Genomic DNA, 14,475 nt, shown 5'->3' with positions numbered 1-14,475 from the left:
CTTTGGATTCCAAGGGGCAATTTAGCATGGCCAATCCACCTAACCTGCACATCTTTGGACACTAAGGGGCAATTTAGCATGGCCAATCCCCCTAACCTGCACATCTTTGGACACTAAGGGGGAATTTACCATGGCCAATTCACCTAACCCACACATCTTTGGATTCCAAGGGGCAATTTAGCATGGCCAATCCACCTAACCTGCACATCTTTGGACACTAAGGGGGAATTTACCATGGCCAATTCACCTAACCCACACATCTTTGGATTTCAAGGGGCAATTTAGCATGGCCAATCCCCCTAACCTACACATCTTTGGAGTTTGGGAGGAAACCGGAGCACCCGGAGGAAACCCACGCAGACACGGAGAGAACATGCAAACTCTGCAAAGACCCGAGGTCGGAATTGAACCCAGGTCCCTGGTGCTAACCACTGTGCCGCTCACATCCTAACTCTCATAAAATCCCATACATTAATGACTCTCTGGCAACACCTCAAATTTAAAATTCTCATCCTTATTCTCAGCTCCAGTAATTGCTTTGCCCTTATTCCTGTCTCTACAACCCTGCGCTCCTCCCTGCGATTCCGGCCTCTTGAGCATCCCGGATTTTAATCGCTCCGGTCTTGGTGACCGTGCCTTCAGCTGCCTGAATTCCCTCCCTAAACCTCCCCACATCACTTCCTGACACCACTGGTTTGAGGCAAATTCTACCCGAGGCCCACCCAATGGCTCGGTTCCCAGGCTGCGAAGGGGTGCGTGGATGGAGATAGCTGAAGGGGTTAACTCAATCTGTCCGAGAGATGGGGGAAGGATTGGAGAGTGTCAGATGTGACGCCCTGATTCAGGGCGGGGTGTGAGGACAGTTCTTGTAACTGCGAGCCGGTTAGTTTAACATCAGCAGCAGATCGGGAGTGGGGACAATAATTAGGGGAAAAGAATTCAACAGACACTTGCAGAGGTTTGTGTTAATTAAAGAAAGTAAGAAGTTTAACAACACCAGGTTAAAGTCCAACAGGTTTATTTGGTAGCAAAAGCCACACAAGCTTTCGGAGCTGCAAGCCCCTTCTTCAGGTGAGTGGGAATTCTGTTCACAAACAGAGCATATAAAGACACAAACTCAATTTACATGAATAATGGTTGGAATGCGAATACTTACAACTAATCAAGTCTTTAAGAAACAAAACAACGTGAGTGGAGAGAGCATCAAGACAGGCTAAAAAGATGTGTATTGTCTCCAGACAAGACAGCCAGTGAAACTCTGTGGGGGTTACAAATAGTGTGACATGAACCCAATATCCCGGTTGAGGCCGTCCTCGTGTGTGCGGAACTTGGCTATCAGTTTCTGCTCAGCGACTCTGCGCCGTCGTGTGTCGCGAAGGCCGCCTTGGAGAACGCTTACTCGAATATCAGAGGCCGAATGCCCGTGACCGCTGAAGTGCTCCCCAACAGGAAGAGAACAGTCTTGCCTGGTGATTGTCGAGCGGTGTTCATTCATCCGTTGTCGCAGTGTCAGTGCCGAGACATCCATTGTGACGAGGAGCGCTCCTGGTTCAACTGCTCCATGTGTGCCGAGTTTCTGTAGGAAGTCCGCCCATGGCTGTTCTGTGTGTCTGGATGAAGAACTGGTTGTTGAAGGTGAAGATATTGTGGTCCAGGACTTCCTACAGACTTCCTACAGACACAGGATCTGCTCGGATGAGGAGGATCGCAACAGACACCTCCAGATGCTGAAAGATGCCCTCATAAGAACAGGATATGGCGCTCGACTCATTGATCAACAGTTCCAACGCGCCACAGCGAAAAACCGTACCGACCTCCTCAGAAGACAAACACGGGACACAGAGGACAGAGTACCCTTCGTTGTCCAGTACTTCCCCGGAGCGGAGAAGCTATGGCATCTCCTCCGGAGCCTTCAACATGTCATTGATGAAGACGAACATCTCGCCAAGGCCATCCCCACACCCCCACTTCTTGCCTTCAAACAACCGCACAACCTCAAACAGACCATTGTCCGCAGCAAACTACCCAGCCTTCAGGAGAACAGTGACCATGACACCACACAACCCTGCCACAGCAACCTCTGCAAGACGTGCCAGATCATCGACACAGATGCCATCATCTCACGTGAGAACACCATCCACCAGGTACACGGTACATACTCTTGCAACCCGGCCTACATTGTCTACCTGATATGCTGCAAGAAAGGATGTCCCGAGGCATGGTACATTGGGGAAACTATGCAGACGCTGCGACAACGGATGAATGAACACCGCTCGACAATCACCAGGCAAGACTGTTCTCTTCCTGTTGGGGAGCACTTCAGCGGTCACGGGCATTCGGCCTCTGATATTCGGGTAAGCGTTCTCCAAGGCGGCCTTCGCGACACACGACGGCGCAGAGTCGCTGAGCAGAAACTGATAGCCAAGTTCCGCACACACGAGGACGGCCTCAACCGGGATATTGGGTTCATATCACACTATTTGTAACCCCCACAGAGTTTCACTGGCTGTCTTGTCTGGAGACAATACACATCTTTTTAGCCTGTCTTGATGCTCTCTCCACTCACGTTGTTTTGTTTCTTAAAGACTTGATTAGTTGTAAGTATTTGCATTCCAACCATTATTCATGTAAATTGAGTTTGTGTCTTTATATGCTCTGTTTGTGAACAGAATTCCCACTCACCTGAAGAAGGGGCTTGCAGCTCCGAAAGCTTGTGTGGCTTTTGCTACCAAATAAACCTGTTGGACTTTAACCTGGTGTTGTTAAACTTCTTACTGTGTTTACCCCAGTCCAACGCCGGCATCTCCACATCTTAATTAAAGAAAGCCAGCATGAATTTGTGAAAGGCAGATTGTGTTTGACTAATCTAATTGGATTTTCTGATGAAGTTAGGGAGTGTTAATGAGGGGAATGTGGTGGATGTTGTCTATGTGAGCTTTAAGAAAGTATTTAACATAAAAGGCTGGTTAACACAATTGAGGTTTGTGGAATAGGGTAGTTTGTGTCCAATTGGATTGAGGTGGCATGGTGGCACAATGGTTGGCACTGCAGCCTCACAGTGCCAGGGACCTGGGTTCGATTCACGGCTGGGGCCACTGTCTGTGTGGAGTCTGCACGTTCTCCCCACGTCTGCGTGGGTTTCCTCCGGGTGCTCCGGTTTCCTCCCACAGTCCGAAAGACGTGCTGGTTAGATGCATTGGCAATATTCTCCCTCAGTGTACCTGAACAGGCGCCGGAGTGTGGCGACTAAGGGATTGTCACAGTAACTTCATTGCAGTGTTAATGTAAGCCCACTTGTGACACTAATAAATAAAATAATGTTCTTCAGGGAAGGAAATCTATTGTCCTTACCTGGTCTGGCCCACATGTGACTCCAGAACCCCAGCAATGTGGTTGACTCTCAACCTTTTACAGGTGCACCATAGAAAGCATCATTTCTGGTTGGAATGGCTTGGTATGGGCTCCTGCTCTGTCCAAGACCACAGGAAACTATAAAAGGGTCGTGAATGTAGTCCAGTCCATCACACAAACCAGCCTCCCATCCATTGACTCCATCTACACTTCCAGCTGCCTCCGTAAAGCAGCCAGTATAATTAAGGACCCCACACACCCCGGACATTTTCTCTTCCACCTTCTTCTGTCGGGAAAAAGATACAAAAGTCTGAGGTCACGTACCAACTGACTCAAGAACAGTTTCTTCCCTGCTGCCATCAGACTTTTGAATGGCCCTACCTTGCATTAAGTTGATCTTTCTCTACACCCTAGCTATGACTGTAACACTACACTCTGCTCTCTCTTGCCTCCTTCTCTATGAACGGTATGCTTTGTCTGTATAGCGTGCAAGAAACAATACTTTTCACTGTATGTTAATACATGTGACAATAATAAATCAAATCAAATCAAACCAAATGACTGTAACATTAGATTCTACACCCTCTCCTTTCCTTCTCCCCTATGTACTCTATGAACGGTATGCTTTGTCTGTATAGCGCGCAAGAAACAGTACTTTTCACTGTATGTTAATACATGTGACAATAATAAATCAAATCAAATCAAACCAAATGACTGTAACATTAGATTCTACACCCTCTCCTTTCCTTCTCCCCTATGTACTCTATGAACGGTATGCTTTGTCTGTATAGCGCGCAAGAAACAGTACTTTTCACTGTATGTTAATACATGTGACAATAATAAATCAAATCAAATCAAACCAAATGACTGTAACATTAGATTCTACACCCTCTCCTTTCCTTCTCCCCTGTGTACTCTATGAACGGTATGCTTTGTCTGTATAGCGTGCAAGAAACAGTACTTTTCACTGTATGTTAATACATGTGACAATAATAAATCAAATCAAATCAAACCAAATGACTGTAACATTAGATTCTACACCCTCTCCTTTCCTTCTCCCCTGTGTACTCTATGAACGGTATGCTTTGTCTGTATAGCGCGCAAGAAACAGTACTTTTCACTGTATCCCAATACATTTGACAATAATAAATCAAATCAAATCAAGCCAGTTTGTGTGTCTGCCACTGGGGGTGCGATGTTCCTCAATCTCAGAATTAATGTGACCTTTCATTCCATTTGCCCCCTGAATGAAAAGCCTCTGTCGCTGTAAAAACTACCTTCGGGGAGCAGAGTGGATGTGTGCAGCTGTTATTGAGAACTTTTATGTGTTGTAAGGACTGAGCCAACTAACACAGCAGTGAGCCCGGATCTGCATGAATCTCATCCATTACTTTACAATAACGATAATTGGACTGCCTTTTAAATCAACCCTTCCATGTTTTTAGTTAATAATTGATCGAGCTTGGCAAATTGAAATTTAATGAAACTCATTTTGTCGGAGAACTCTCAATTAGAGAGGCTTTGGGGACCGGAGAGGGGATATCTCCTCACCTCTGGGCCCTGACTGTACACTGCTGAGCTGAATGGTATTCTCCTCTGTACCACGTTTAGACCCTGCCAAAATTTGGCTTCGGAGACGGTTTGGTTTCTGTTGGTGGGCTGTTGGGGAAGGTTGGCTGGAATCAGTGCAAAGACCTGGACAGGTCAGACCATGCTCCAAAACACCCTGCCACATCCCGTGATCGCTGGAAGACACAATAAATCATTTTTGTGCTCAATCTTAAACATTAGCATTGTTGGCAAGGGCAGCAATTACTGACAAGGGGTCATAGGGAAACTGGGCGGCACGGTGGCACAGTGGTTAGCACCGCTGCCTCACAGCGCCGGGGCCCCGGGTTCAATTCCGGCCTCGGGTCACTGTCTGTGCGGAGTTTGCATGTTCTCCCCGTGTCTGCGTGGGTTTCCTCCGGTACTCCGGTTTCCTCCCACACTCCAAAGATGGGCAGATCAGGTGGTGGATTGGCCATGCTAAATTGCCCCTTAGTGTCCAAAGATGTGTAGGTTGGGTGGATTGGCCATGTTAAATTGCCCCTTAGTGTCCAAAGATGTGTGGGTTAGGTGGATTGGCCATGCTAAATTGCCCCTTAGTGTCCAAAGATGTGTAGGTTAGGTGGATTGGCCATGCTAAATTGCCCCTTAGTGTCCAAAGATGTGTAGGTTAGGTGGATTGGCCATGCTAAATTGCCCCTTAGTGTCCAAAGATGTGCAGGCTAGGTGGATTGGCCATGCTAAATTGCCCCTTAGTGTCCAAAGATGTGCAGGCTAGGTGGATTGGCCATGCCAAATTGCTCCTTAGTGTCCAAAGATGTGCAGGTTAGGTGGATTGGCCATGCTAAATTGCTCCTTAGTGTCCAAAGATGTGCAGGTTAGGGAGATTGGCTCAAAATGTATAGATTAGGGGGATTAGTGGGATAAAAATGTGGGGTTACAGGAATAGGGCCTGGATATGGGCTTAGGGAAAACGCTCTGTTGGAGAGTCTGTGCGGACTCGATGGGCTGAATGGCCTCCTTCTGCACTGTAGGGAGTTTATAACAACCTGTCTCTGCTGCCCTGACTGAAATCAATTAGTAAGAGTTTTAACATCACCAGGTTAAAGTCCAACTGGTTTATTTGGTAGCAAATGCCAACTGCTCCTTCGTCAGATGGAGTGAAAACTCTTACTGTGTTCACCCCAGTCCAACCCCGGCATCTCCACATCATGAAATCAATTAGTCCAGCCTGAGGCAAACGATCAGTTCTGGAGCCTTCCTGATGGGCGCAGTTCGCTACACCAGGGTTCACAAACAAAAGCCTCATGTCCCCCCTCACTCCATCACAGCACGCTGGAACAGAGACCTGCAGCACCAAATATACAGCAGTTAAATTCACCAATTACAGGCCGGAATTGCAAAGGAAAATAGCCTGGCTTTTAATCCCCGTCAAATCTCCACAATGTTCCTTATTGATTGTCAGTGTCTGGAACACCAGGTTCCAGGGGGCTGAGAAAGAGAGGCTGAGCGTCTAAAAATCTTACAGGTTCAAAGAAAGTACAATTGATCTTTTGAGCGCTGTGTGGGGCACAGGTCATGAGAGATCGAAGATAAGTCAGGAACAGGAGTTCAATGTGTTTACAAATATCCTGCCTCATATCCGCTGAGACATCGAGCGAACTGGGTGGCAAGACCAACTTTCCAGTGTGGCCTTTTTTTTTAATGCTGGGGATATGTTTATGGTATGCCTTCTGATTGGAAATATATCCAATATCTGAGGCAATCTTTTTGACTGTTTTGATGAGGTTTTTATCAATGAGAGTGTATTTTGATATAGCGTGAAATCTGTAAATGGATACATGGAGCTTTATTTCATCTCAGCGCGGCTCCTGTGGTCTGCCCATGGTAAGGTTAAGTTTAACTTTATTTATTAGTGTCACAAGTAGGCTTACATGATGGGTGACACGGTCGCACAGTGCCGCACAGTGACTGCACGTTCTCCTCATGTCTGCCTGGGTTGCCTCCGGGTGCTCTGGTTTCCTCTCACAGTCCAAAGATGTGTGGGTTATGTGGATTGGCCATGCTAAATTGCCCCTTAGTGTCAGGGGGCGAGCTAGGGTAAATGCATGGGGTTATGGGGATAAGATCTGGTGGGATTGTGGTCGGTGCAGACTTGATAGGCCGAATGGCCTCCTTCTTCACTGTAGGATTCCATGATTCTATGATTAACACTGCAATGAAGTTACTGTGAAAATCCCCTAGTCACCACACTCCGGCGCCTGTTCGGGTACACAGAGGGAGAATTTAGCACGGCCAATGCACTTAACCAGCACGTCTTTCAGACTGTGGGAGGAAACCAGAGCACCCGAAGGAAACCCACACAGACATGGGGAGAACATGCAGACTCCGCACAGACAGTGACCCAAGCCGGGGAATCGAACCGGGTCCCTGGCTAACCAGTTTGCTAACCAACTGTGTCACCGTGCCGCCATGTAGATACTGGATGAATTCGCACAAGGGCTATAAGGGGCCATGGGGATGAATGACGAGTGAAGTGGGATAGATTGGCATGGAGGGTGTGACGTGTACGATAGGGTGTGTGGCTCCATGAGTTGGCATGGAAGAGGCTTTGGCAGTGGGTGGCTGGTAAGGGGGGGGCTGCGAAAGGAGGTGAGGGATGTGATCTGGAGGGTCTAACATTCAACCACAAAACCGGGACAAAGTGCCGCCAGAGGTGGACCCTGTAACCAGCCCACCTTTGCACTCAGAAGCTTCCGGCCTGTTTCTGCTGATGGCAAACCCCCCACTCTGCCCCTTGGAACAATCAGTTTCTGCCCCAAGAGGGTTCGGCACGTCAGAAAACCTCCAGACTCCACGCGCCCATCTCGGGAGTGAGAATTGCAGCCAGCCATGAGTTGAATTCCCATTTGGGAGTTGGGAGTGGGGATTTGAATTCAGCTGATGAAGTAAATCGGGAAGGAAATCTGCCGTCCTTGCCTGGTCTGGCCTACATGTGACTCCAGACCCACAGCAATGTGGCCAACTCTTAACCGCCCTCTAGAATGGTCTTGCAAGATATTCCGTTGAATTCAAGATGGCGGCTCACCGCCACCTTCCCAAGGGAAATTTAGGATTGGCAATAAATGCTGGGATTTGGCTGCCACACTCACATCCTGCAAATAATTTAAGTCCCAAATTCCAAATAAAAACAGAAAAAGCTGGAAATACTCAGCTGGTCAGAAAGCAAAGCAGAGTTAATGTTTTAGGTCATAGACCTTCATTCAGTAGACAGACCTGAAATTTTAACTCTGTTTCACTTTCCCCAGATGTTCCAGATTGTTCTGCCTTTATTTCACACTTCCAATGTCCTGAATATTTTGTATTTGTGCCAATCACAGGAAGCAAGCCGACCTCTCACGTTGCCTTGGCTGTAACCTTAGCAAGGTACGGCCTTTGACCCCAGTGCCAAGATACAAGATGGCTGACAGGGTTAGGGTTCAAAGGGCAGAGGTTGACGGACAGGAATGTAAACTGACGGGAACGGTTAGCCTCCAGACTGCTTCTCTAACCTCTCTGTGCTTCTCCAAGATCAGTAATTAGAGGTTTCCAGTCAGGGAGTAGTTTGGGAACAGGACAAAGAATAACTTTCTCCACTATTCCTTCTGTTTTTGCATAGCCCTCACCCCAATTCCTTCAGGGTGACAGTTGCTGGGGTATCATTTCACACAATGGACCTGAGCTTAAACAGCTGATGCTAAAATTGAATCATAGAATCCCTGCAGTGCAGAAGGAGGCCAGTTGGCCCATCAAATCAAATCAATTAATAGTGGGGATGACTTTAGGGGGAAGCGATGGCCCAGTGTTATTATCACTAGACCATTAATCCAGAAGCTCAGCCAATGTTCTGAGGACCCGGGTTCGAATCCTGCCACGGCAGGTGGTGGAATTTGAATTCAATAAAAAATATCTGGAATTAAGAATCTACTGATGACCATGAAACTATTGTCGGAAAAACCCATCTGGTTCACTAATGTCCCTTAGGGAAGGAAATCTGCCATCCTTGACTGGTCTGGCCGACAGGTGACTCCAGAGCCACAGCAATGTGGTTGACTCTGAACTGCCCTCAGGCAACTAGGGATGGGCAATAAATGCTGGCCCAGCCAGCGATGCCCATGTCCCAGTGACTGAATAACAAAAGAATGTATTCTATGAACGGTATGCTTTGTCTGTACAGCACGTAAGAAACAATACTTTTCACTGTATCCCAATACATGTGACAATAATAAATCAAATCAAAATCAAATCAGAAAACCATGGCGGGTAGAACGGGGAAAATTTGCCCCATTGCGTTGGCACTGCCTCTGCCCAGAGCAGGAAAAACAAATGGCTCACTCTTAAACCCCAACTGTCTTCAGCTCAACTCAATGATCTTCATATCGAGGCTGTGGATTTCCTCAATATTTGAAAGCAGCAGCAGAAATCTAAGTGCAGGGCGAAAGCTTCTTCTGAGCTGCACTGCTTACAACCAAACTCCAGAGCGTCTGTGAAGAAAAACAAGAGGGAACTGTGATGAAAGGAATGTTAGTTTTATTCTGTGACGCTCTGACACTCACTATTACTGCAGGCCCCATCATTAATTAGTTAGATTTATTAGATTTTAATTAATTAGACAAAATTGCAACATTTTAATAACCATTTGCAACAGTTCACCATAACCACTCTGTAATTTAAATTGGTTAGTTCAGCTTTTCTTCTTTCCCCTTTGCACTCTGGGCCACATCAGAATAAATCCGGTGCGGAAGGATTCGCTTCCCAGCTGCCCAGTTTCAAGAACGATCAAACTAATTGAGAAGGGGTCCAGCATCCCCCCCGCCCCACCCCGCCTCCCCATTACCTTAATCAGACTGAGTGGCGGCCAAATAATTCATCAAATCATAGAATCCCTACAGTTCAAGAGGAGGCCATTTGGCCCATCGAGCCTGCACTGACATCCTATCCCCAGAACCCCACGCATTTACCCTGCTAATTCCCCCTGACATTAAGGAGCAATTTACCATGGCCAATCCAACTAACCTGCACATTATTGGACGTTAAGGAGTAATTTAGCATGGCCAATCCACCCAACCGACACATCTTTGGATGCTAAGGGGCAATTTACTATGGCCAATCCACCTAACCTGCACATCTTTGGACACGAAGGGGCAATTTACCATGGCCAATCCACCTAACCCACACATAAGGGTCAATTTACTGTGGACAATCCACCTAACCCGCACATCTTTGGACACTGAGAGACAATTTAGCATGGCCAATCTACCTAACCTGCACATCTTTGGACACTAAAGGACAATTTAACATGACCAATCCACCTAACCTGCACATCTTTAGACACTAAGGGGCAATTTAGCATGGTCAATCCACCTAACCTACACATCTTTGGACACTAAGGGGCAATTTAGCATGACCAATCCACCTAACCTACACATCTTTGAACACTAAGGGGCAATTTAGCATGACCAATCCACCTAACCTACACATCTTTGGACACTAAGGGGCAATTTAGCATGGCCAATCCACCTAACCTGCATATCTTTGGACACTAAGGGGCACTTGGGGGGGGGGGGGTCTTGGGGGGGGGGGGGTCTTGGGGGGGGGGGGGGGGGTCTTGGGGGGGGGGGGTCTTGGGGGGGGGGGTCTTGGGGGGGGGGTGGGTCTCTTGGGGGGGGGGGGGTCTTGAAGGTTTGGCCCCCAATGCCGGAGAGAGTGAAAGTACAAAATACGTGATGGAACAAGATGCTGGAAATCTAAAATGAAAACGGAAAATGCTGGAAATACGAACATTCTAATTAGGGGAAAGAGTAGGCCACTCGGCCCATCGAGCCTGCTCCGCCATTCAATAAGATCACGGCTGATCTGATACTTACCCGGTCAGATAGCATCTGTGGAGAGAGAAAGGGTTAACGCTTCAGGTGTGTGACCTTTCATTAAGGTCAGCTGTTACAGCAGCGATTAAATCAGGTAAAGACTGGATGATGATACCAGGTGGAGATATTCGTGGGGGTTTATTCATGTAGGATCTACAAACCTTCCTTTATTTACAATATACCAGGTGGGTCGCATGTAGTTGGGCGTTTTTGTTTGTTGTTCTGAGCCAGCAGTTATTATACAGGGAGTGGGGAGAATGTGGGACTCACTCCCACGGGGAGTGGGGAGAATGTGGGACTCGCTCCCACGGGGGGTGGGGAGAATGTGGGACTCACTCCCACAGGGAGTGGGGAGAATGTGGGCCCAACACTGAGGATCAACACTGACATATTCAAGGGGAAACTTAACAAAAGACATTCTATCCCAATTCTCTTCCCGCACCCTAGTGATGCACTGTGGCAGATTCTTGACTGTTTCCATAGCTAGTAATTCCCAGAACAGGTCACTAATCTGTCACCAGGGGCTTATAGCTTGAGGGGGCACCACTCTATATCAAGCGTGGCTGACCAGGTGTCTCTCCCGCTCTTACTGCCAGCCATTGGTGTATTTGGAAGGATTTTGCAGGTTGACACTCAACCTGTTTGGCCGCGTTATGAACATTGTCCTTGGACATCAAGTCCTGGGGTGGGACTCGAACCTGGAGCTTCTGGCTCAGAGGCAGGGACACTAACCCACTGCGCCACAAGACATTCAGGATAAAAGACAAGGAGTATCATCATATGGCCCTTCTCGCCAGTGGGGTCTTCCAGTCCCACCGTAGGCAACGCATTCCCCCCTGACGCAGCGAACCAAACAAAACAATGTAGACTTTGGTGGGACTGGAAGACCCCGCCAGCAGCCAATGGCATGCCGCCTCTGTCGCTGGAGAACCCGCCACAGAGGGTCTGTAAAATCCCACCTGTCGGGGAGGGTGAAATATGCTGATGTGGGCACTCATGTGGAACATGAAGTTAGCATGGGCTACTCGGGCCAAGTGGACTGTCTCTGTGCCAACAAGATGTGTAGGTTTGGTGGATTGGCCATGGTAAATGCACAGGGTTGGGGGGATAGGGCGGAATGCTCTTTCGGAGGGTCGGTGCAGAATTGATGGGCTGAATGGCCCATTTCTGCACTGTCAGGATTCTATGGTAAGTCAATGTAAGTTCTCCACAAAGCATTGAGGAAGTGATGGATTTATCTCAGCTTGTCCCACTCTCTCTCTCTCGCTCCCTCTCTCCTTTGCAGACCTGGAAAGCAGCCATTATAAAACAAACAAGCTTCACTGCACAATCCTTTCAACTCTGAACTTTCCAGATTGATTGGGTAGGAAAGGTGAGCTCCGCTGTTGATGATTGAATTCACTCCGAGGCTAACAACCGGCAGTCAGTTAGAGCAATAGGGTTGGACAAGTGAGGCCACTCGAGAGAGAGTGTAGAATTTAGAACAGGGGCTGAGAATAGAATAGAATCCCCATAGTGCAGAAGGAGGCCATTTGGCCCATCGAGTCTGCGCCGACCACAATGCAACCCAGGCCCTATCCCCGTAACCCCATGCATTTACCCTGTAAATCCCCCTGACACTAAGGGGCAATTTATCATGGCCAATCCACCTAACCCGCACCTCTTTGGAGTGTGGGTGGAAATCGGAGCACCCGGAGGAAACCCTCGCCGACACGGGGAGAATGCACAGACTCTACTTTCTCAGAAAATTAAGGAAACTTGGCATGTCCGCTATGACTGTCACCAACTTTTACAGATGCACCATAGAAAGCATTCTTTCTGGTTGTATCACAGCTTGGTATGGGCTCCTGCTCTGTCCAAGACCGCAAGGAACTACAAAAGGTCGTGAATGTAGCCCCATCCATCACGCAAACCAGCCTCCCATCCATTGACTCTGTCTACACTTCCCTCTGTCTTGACAAAGCAGCCAGTATAATTAAGGACCCCACGCACCCCGGAGATTCTCTCTTCCATCTTCTTCCGTCAGGAAAAAGATACAAAAGTCTGAGGTCGCGTACCAACCGATTCAAGAACAGCTTCTTCCCTGCTGCCGTCAGACGTTTGAATGGACTTACCTTGCATTAAGTTGATCTTTCTCTACACCCTAGCTATGACAGTGACACCACATTCTGCACTCTCTCCTTTCCTTCTCTATGAACGGTATGCTTTGTCTGTACAGCGCGCAAGAAATGATACTTTTCACTGTATGCTAATACATGTGACAATAATACATCAAATCAAATTAAATCAGTGACCCAAGCTGGGAATCGAACCCGGGTCCCTGGCGCTGTGAGGCAGCAGTGCTAACCACTGTGCCACCGTGTCGCCCCAGGGGTATGTGACAGGTTCTCAGTGTTTAGAATAGGGGAGAAGCCATCGCTAAGAAATGAACAGTGGTTAGCACTGCTGCCTCACAGCGCCAGATATCCAGGTTCGATTCCCGGCTTGGGTCACTGCCTGTGTGGAGTTTGCACGTTCCCCCCGTGTCTGTGTGGGTTTCCTCCGGGTGTCCGGTTTCCTCCCACACTCCAAAGATTTTTTTAAATATTCATTTGTGGGCCATGGGCGTCGCTGGCTGGGCCAGCATTTATTGCCCATCCCTAGTTGCCCTTGGAGGGCAGTTGAGAGTCAACCACATTGCTGTGGCTCTGGAGCCACATGTAGGCCAGACCGGGTAAGGACAGCAGATTTCCTTCTCTAAAGGACATTAGTGAACCAGATGGTTTTTTCCGACAATCGACAATAATTTCACGGTCATCAGTAGATTCTTAATTCCAGATATTTTTTATTGAATTCAAATTCTACCAGCTGCTGTGGTGGGATTCGAACCCGGGTCCCCAGAACATTAGCTGAGTTTCTGGATTAATGAGTCTACTACTGGGCCATTGACTAGTGTTAAGTTTAAGTATTAGTGTCACAAGCAAGGCTTACATTCATACTGCAATGAAGTTACTGTGAAAATCCCCTAGTCGCCACACTCCAGCGCCTGTTCGGGTCAATGCACCCTAACCAGCACGTCTTTCAGACTGTGGGAGGAAACCAGAGCACCCGGAGGAAACCCACGCAGACACGGGGAGAACATACAAACTCCACACAGACAGTGACCCAAGCCGGGAATTGAACCTGGGTCTCTGGCGCTGTGAGGCAGCAGTGCTAACCGACTGTGCCACTGTGCTGCCCTATCATTATTATCACTAGATGTGCGGGTTAGGTGGATTGGCCATGCTAAATTGCCCCTTAGTGTCAGGGGCATTAGCAGGGTAAATATGTGAGGGTATGGGGATAGGACCTGGGTGGGACTGTTGTCAGTGCAGGCTCAATGGGCCGAATGGCCTCTTTCTGCACTGTAGGGATTCTATGTGTATCCGCAGACCAGACGCAGCCTGCGGGACCCCCAACACCAGACAGTAACACTGCCACAGAATCACAGAATCGTTCCGGTGCAAAAGGAGGCCATTCGGCCCATCGTGTCTGTACTGGCTCTCCAAACGAGCATCACGACTCAGTGCCGTTCCCCTGCCTTTTCCCCAGTAACCCCCTGCACATTGTTTCTCGTCAAATAATCATCTACCGCCCTCATGATTTGATTGAACCTGCCTCCACCACACTCCCAGGCCGAACACTCCAGACC

This window comes from Mustelus asterias, chromosome 24 (assembly GCF_964213995.1).
Source record: "Mustelus asterias chromosome 24, sMusAst1.hap1.1, whole genome shotgun sequence".
Classification (NCBI taxonomy): Eukaryota; Metazoa; Chordata; class Chondrichthyes; order Carcharhiniformes; family Triakidae; genus Mustelus; species Mustelus asterias.
Note: the sequence above shows the minus strand (reverse complement) of the source record.